Source organism: Bactrocera neohumeralis, unplaced genomic scaffold (genome assembly GCF_024586455.1).
Source record: "Bactrocera neohumeralis isolate Rockhampton unplaced genomic scaffold, APGP_CSIRO_Bneo_wtdbg2-racon-allhic-juicebox.fasta_v2 ctg4266, whole genome shotgun sequence".
Classification (NCBI taxonomy): domain Eukaryota; kingdom Metazoa; phylum Arthropoda; class Insecta; order Diptera; family Tephritidae; genus Bactrocera; species Bactrocera neohumeralis.
In genome coordinates this window covers 2,114-9,167 of record NW_026091328.1, presented here as the reverse complement: position 1 = coordinate 9,167, position 7,054 = coordinate 2,114, and the positions used below count along the sequence as shown (strand labels likewise).

The window sequence follows — 7,054 nt, the reverse complement described above, 5'->3', positions numbered from 1 at the left end:
TTAAAAGGGTTTTTTTCCGGGGAATTTAAATTTTTTTTTTAAAAATTTTTTTTTTAATTTAAAAAATTTGGTTTTAAAATTTTTTCCCCCCCCCAAAAAAAAAAAAATTAAAAAAAATCTTAAAGGGGGCCCAAAAAAAAAAAAGTTTTTTTAAAAAAAATTTTTTTTTTTTTTTTTTATTTATTTGTATTTTCTTAATTTGTTTTTTTTTTTTTTAAATTTTTTTTTTTTTTTTTTTTTTAAAAAAAAAAATTTAAAAAAAAATTTTTTTACAGACAAATGTGCCGAAGAAATAATATATGTGCATACATATGTATGTATATGCCATAGAAATTCTATTGGTGCAAATATGGAAATGATAACGAAATAATGCGAATATGCATATTTCATGAAGGTCATCAATTTTCTTTGAAGAAATGAAGTTCATTTGACACATCTTCGCTTTGTAATAGACGAAATAAATATAACTTTTTTGAAATAATTAAAAAATAAAATTAATTATTTTTTATCTAATTTTTTACGATTTTGTAAAAAACTAAAATTTTTACAATTTTTCTGAAAAAAATGGTTCATATGATACAAGATCACGCATATGTGTCTCAGAGAATGCTTCTTTACATTCTTTGTGTGACTTTGCATATTTTTCTTCAAAGCATTTCTCTTTATTCATTCTCGCATGAATTCAGTCGTTTTACATATATTTCTGCCACTGCACGTGCTCAATTCTGCTAAATAGCAGCGAGAATGGTGAATTCCGTTCCAAAATCTTATAAGCTCTGTTAGCCGTCCAATCGAACATCATACAGAATTCAATTTGCACCTTCTCTATGTTTTAAGTTCTCTGGTTGAACCTTCTCTATATTAAACGTTCTCTGCTTTGACAATTAACTGGTTTGGGTAGGTTTTGACTTTTTGCAATTGGAATGACTGGAACGGCCAGATTGAAATCAGAGATAATATTCCTGTTGAAATTTTACCAAAAATATACATACTTATGTATGTGAACGGGGGTATTTGTTGCCGCCGTTCAAGATCGCTAATAAAAAATGTAAGACAATGAAAATCAAAGAAAATGCAAAATCTAAATAGTATATTTCATGAAACGTTTTACTATTTGATGCATAGTAGAATTAATTTTCAATTAAAAATGATTAAAAACATTTAATAATTGAGAACTAATAGGCTTGGTTCACCTTTTTAAGTAAAAATTAGTACGAAAATGGATACGAATTAAAAGATTTGAGAAGAATATATGCTTTATACCTGAAGTAAATTACGAAGCGTCGATGCAGGAGTTTCTTTTCCTCCAAAGAAACGCACGTGGGAGACATTGTCAGACAATCACAATCCCCTCTCATTGAAAATCGACGTTTTCAATCAATTTTCAATTCTTAAGTTTCGTGTAACCTGGTCGGCCAATGAAATACCTAGTAGTATTGATGCAAAGGATCTTAACCTTTATGGCGACTTGGCTTGTATAAAAAGTGAGGCAAATGATAAAATTCAAAACAATACAAATGACGTCGAAATGCCATTCAATGGCAATGTCAATCAATATACATATGTATGTATGTATAAATATAGGCACGCATGTAAATCATAATAATAATCATGTAAAAATCAACGGTGCTATAAGTGATATTGTGCCAGTATCAGCAAAAGTAGAAAAAATACAAATAGTTATATTGTAACAATACACGACAACAAACGGAGTACACACAGGAGGTCATATGTCCATGGTGTGGTTTGGATTGCTTGCGTCTATATGCGCTGCTTAATGCGTGTCATGCGTATTGATGTGACCATAAACGATTCTTATGATGGTTCGTATGTGACAAATTTACTAGTCCGCCGCCGGCGCAGACAGAAAACCTGCCTAGATGAGTTTCTAGTGTTGGACGAGGACGATTTAAGCAATCAGCGTTCTTACATTACAGCCATAATAGCGGCGTTATCTAGTATTTTTGGATTGAGTGTTCATAATTAATTACTTTCTTCTAAAGAGTATACCACCACACGGGGACCTGTTTACCTGTACATCCAAAGGAACTTGATATCGATTCAGAGGGTGAATGTGACCCACTGTGGTTACGGCAGTGAACGATACAAATTATTAATGAAATATCCGATGTAAATGAGGGAGAAAATGAATTGAATAAGCTTTGGATAATAAAGAATTGTTATGTAGGCCACTAGCTTACAAAATGAGGCTTGCAGCCCAAAGATTTTCCAGTCAGCCGATTGAACACAATTAGTGCTTTAGTCGCCTTGACCAAAGACATGTCAACATGCTGCTTCCACCGCAGAGTGGAATCCAGCGTGAGACCAAGATAAGTGTACGGTTCCTGAGGTCGGGCAGAGACCTACGTCTCGTGAACGAGGCGATGGTGGTCTTAGAATGATGATGTTCAACTCAACCCTACTGCACTACCCTTTTGCCAAGTTTAAACTTCACTGTACTAAGTCACACATAGTGTCCTCAAATTAACCTCTGGCTATAATAACAATGTCATCTGCGTATCTTTGGCAGAGGTTCCCATTCTCAATTAGCAATACTAGATCATCCACACTCCTTACCAAATTAAAAAAAAATCGTAATATCTGTGATGATCTCTACAAGTGACAAACTGGGAAGCAAGAGTTCTTTTTAGTTTTGTGATCTGCTGAATATTAGGTGACTTTATTTGTTTTAATAGTAGACGAAACGTACCAAATGTGTTATTACTACTGGAATATTAGAGGCAACCCATATCGTACGGCGTATGTTTAGTGAAATATTTAGGATTATACAATGATTTCGCCATTCTTTCAGACTAGATGAGCAAACAACAATTTGCAAGTACTAATATTGAAAATTTTGGAATTCTCAAATAATCAACTGACAATTTAGTTTTTACTATTAATCTTGATGAGTTATGTATTTCCTATAGATCCTCTGAAATTGTTTTTATAAATAATTGTGCCCTCTATATATTCTTATTTCATTGCTACTGCTACTTGATATTGCTGTTGCAACTTTTGTACTGTCTCCCGATGTTTTGTCATATCTTTTTCCATATTCTCCAATGTATCGTTTGAACTTTTCAGTTCTTTCGAAATATATTCAATTCGCTTGCCAACATTTTGACGTGATTCCTCCAGATCCTGCTTTACTAAAACGGGTCCATACAACTTGTACACTTTATTATCGGGACCGAGTATATTCAATTCGTCCAACACACATTTATTCTCATTTAATTGGGATTCAAGGAGTTACGCTGCTTTACCAATTTCACACACGCTAAAAGAGAAAAAAAAAAAAACGATTCTTACCCATTTAAAAACATGATAGTACATAAGAATGTAAACATACATATGTATATGCACATTTATTTTGTTTTACTGCGAATAAGTAACCGCAATTCGACCGACTAAGACTTACTTTTGTTGTAGATTTTGATAAGCTTCGAGCTCTGATTGCAATTTCTTCACCAATGCAGTGCTGTTTTTATCCATTTTTAAGAAATATTCCAGAAATATTGAATTAATATTTATAATTTTTAAAACAGTTGCAGATCAAATGACAAATCCAAATCATGGATAAATATTCAAGTAACACCACATGAGTTTATGCGGCGAATTTTAATATAACTGTCAAAGAGAAAAGCGAATTCAAAACAGGTAACAAATTATAGAATTGCCAAGTTTGGAAATAGCAATTAAAATATATCTTTACTCCAAATTCTTAATTAGTTTTTCGATTCAGAAACCGTCTAATACATTTTTGTTTAATAGATTTTATATATATTTTTAGTATGATTGCACGCACATTGCATGTGCCTAACGATTAATTCGTACGTGCATTGATTTTTGTTTTATTTATTCATTGGGAATGGAAGTTAAAACGAAGAAGATGAAGCTGATGAGGAAGAGTGTGTACGCCTTATGTGTGAAAATTTCGCGCCGATATCTTTTCATTTGCGATAGGGAACGGTGAAAACATCTTGCACATTAAAACTTTTATATCTTCACGGGAAATTAGTATAAATTTGTAGTTTTAATGTTCTAAATAAAATGAAATTGAGTGTATACTAAAGGACAATTAAAAAGTGGAGTGTGTTTTGGGGCGTCTTTTGCTACCACAAGCTTAGCGTCGAAAACGACGAGACAGTGAAGCAGCAGAAAATTAAATTGTGGTTGAACACGCCGTGCTCATACTACGGAGACGGTGATTATTCAGTAAACATTTTAATAAATACAATGGCTCCGGCGAAAAAACGCGAAAAGGATAATGCATTAGCAGCGCCGGCAGCTGCTATAAGTAATGTTGCAAACGGAAGTGTCAACTCTGTTAATGGTGGTGGGGTATCTTCGGCAACAGCTGCTGCTGCATCTGCAGTCACTGCAAGTACTGCAACTATAAACGTTGATAATGTGAAACTCAATGGACATCAGCAAGAGCAGGAACTTTTTCTACAAGCTTTTGAGAGTAAGTTCACTAAATGCAAATAAAAAGTATTAATTAAATCTAAATATAAAATCTTTGTTTAGAACCTACCCAGATATATAGGTTTTTACGCAATCGTCATGGCACCAGTGTATGTAACTTTATAATGTCTTTCATTGTTGTGTCGATAACTTTTATGTTTTTAATAATTTCAGCCTATATTTTGAATCGAACACTTAGTTATATGAAGGATCATGTCGAAACAATAAAAAACGGACAACATTTAAAGTTAATTCAATATTACAGCAAATAACACAAAAAGCAGAGATAGACTCAAATAAATATTTGAATATTATTTACAATGGGTTATTTGATAAAAGTAGTTGCAGCGATCAATGGTGGAATGCGGAGAGTCGGTTAGTGTGAAGCTACTCTTTACAAGATAACAAAAAATAAACGATATGTTTGCACCTCAGACTTTCAGGAAGTGATGGTAAATATATCCTAACAGTATAAATATATTATTATGTTATGATTTTTTAATGTTTACATTTTATTCTAGAGTTACAGTTCAGATGTTGAATACAATCCAGATCATGATATTAGTCGCTTCTCAACTATCAGTATTCGGTACAATCAATGCGTCCTCTTGGCGATCAACACACAATATATAAACTATTGTTTCGTATTAAAAGTCTTACCAAAATGATAAAAATGCAATTGATGAAAAACACTGAGAATTGCGGTAAGTGAAATAAGTAGATATATGAATATTTAAATTGAAAAAAGTATTTAGGCATTACAATGTTATGAGTATACTGTAATTAAAAATTTGTTGTTCAATTTAATATAGAGACACCAAGCGAGGAAAAAGTGGTACGAAAATCTATGGATGCGAATTGATAGTATTTGAGAAAGAATATATGCTTTATACCTGAAGGTGATTACGAAGCGGCGATGGGAGCTCAATTGATGAGCATAAAATCTTTTTCTCCAAAAAAACGAACGTGGAGACATTGCCAGACAATTACATTCCACTCTCGTTGAAATTCGACGTTTTTCAATCAATTTCCCAACTCTTAAGTTTCGTCTAACCTGGTCGGCCAATGAAGTGCCTAGCGCGTATTGATGCAAAGGTTTTTAACATTTATGGCGACTTGGCTTTTATAAAAAACGAGGCAAATGATAAAATACAAACAATCCAAATGAGGTCGAAATGCCATTCAATAGCAATGCCAAATCAAACTAAGTATAGGCACGCATGTAAATCATAATAATAATTGTGTTAAAACCAACGGTGCCAAAAGTGGTATTGTGCCAGTATCAGCAAAGTAAGAAAAAATACAAATAGTTTATAATTTTTATATAGTAACAATACACGACAACAAACGGCGCCACACAGGCAGGTCATATGTCCATGGTGTGGTGGCTTGACGTTTGCACAGCGCGCTGCCGTTATCAAACCAGGTCAGCGCCCGTCGAATTTTTCACATATCAACCGGTGGCGTGGAATGGCACGGCTGACGTGACCATAAACGATTCTATGATGGTTCGTGGCGCGGATCACCGTACGATTTGGCTGGTCCGTCAGGTTGTTCCTTTGCGCGAAGGTGGTCCGTGCGTCGTACAACTTACAAATTTCCCATCTGCCGCCCGCGTAGACAGAAAACCTGCCTGACGAGTTTCTAGTGTTGGAGAGGACGATTTAAGCAATCAGCGTCCTTACATTACGGCCCATAATATGGTCTTGTATTTTTGTTTTGAGTATTCAAATAAATTACTTTCTTCTAAAGACTATACCACCACACGGAACCTGTTTACCTGTACACCCCAAAGGCGATATCGATTCAAAAGGGGAAAGTGACCCACTATGGTTACGGCAGAAAACGATCAAATGATTGATGAATTCTCCATTAAATGGGGGCGAAAAAGAATTGATGAAGCTTTGGAATTTACATGTAATGAAGCATGGTTATGTTGGCGACTCCCCTTGCCACTAGCTTGCGAAATGTTCTTAGACTCGAATGGATATGAGTTATACGTAAAAATCTTATCGCAATTTATTTTACATATGTGTTCACTATTCGATTATGGGCTAGTTTCACCAGAGACAGTCTACAAAACTGTACAAATACAGGGTATGTTAAAAATACCCCGGGGGAAAAGAGCTGATGCCCAAAACAGCGTGAAGCTAAATTTAAAAATATGGCTTGATGTGGGCATACATAAACAAGATGAACAGAAACTTAAATCACCACAAAAGCAAACACTAAAGCCTACGAATATATCTGAAGTGTTAGGAACAGCTGACAAAAGATGTCTGTGGTACAAGCAGTGTCAGTAAAAAAGGAAAAAAACCAATGCCCACCAACAAAGCGTTCAGCTACAGCCGTTAAACGTGCCAGTCTGCTCTACAAAACGGTAACGGCAACGCACTTCTGATAAATTGATAAATGGTTTCGTTGGGAAAGGAGTTGCAAAAAAACTGCATCTCAAGCTGTTGACGATCAAAAGCCTCCCCCCAATACCAGCGCAAATAGTGGCGGTTAAAAAGCCCAGCGATAAACGTGAGCGTCTGGTGAGGCTTGCAGTAATATAACGAAGTAGCACTGCGTCAGCGGGGAACGC

General features: G+C 34.7%; 2 pseudogenes; one reads left to right on the top strand and one right to left on the bottom strand.

Moving 5' to 3' along the window:
- Positions 1 to 2,885: 2,885 nt before the first annotated feature.
- Positions 2,886 to 3,579, bottom strand: LOC126767138 (probable prefoldin subunit 6; annotated as a pseudogene).
- Positions 3,580 to 4,078: 499 nt separating this feature from the next.
- LOC126767139 (polycomb protein Su(z)12-like) lies at positions 4,079 to 6,770 on the top strand (annotated as a pseudogene).
- Positions 6,771 to 7,054: the final 284 nt, after the last annotated feature.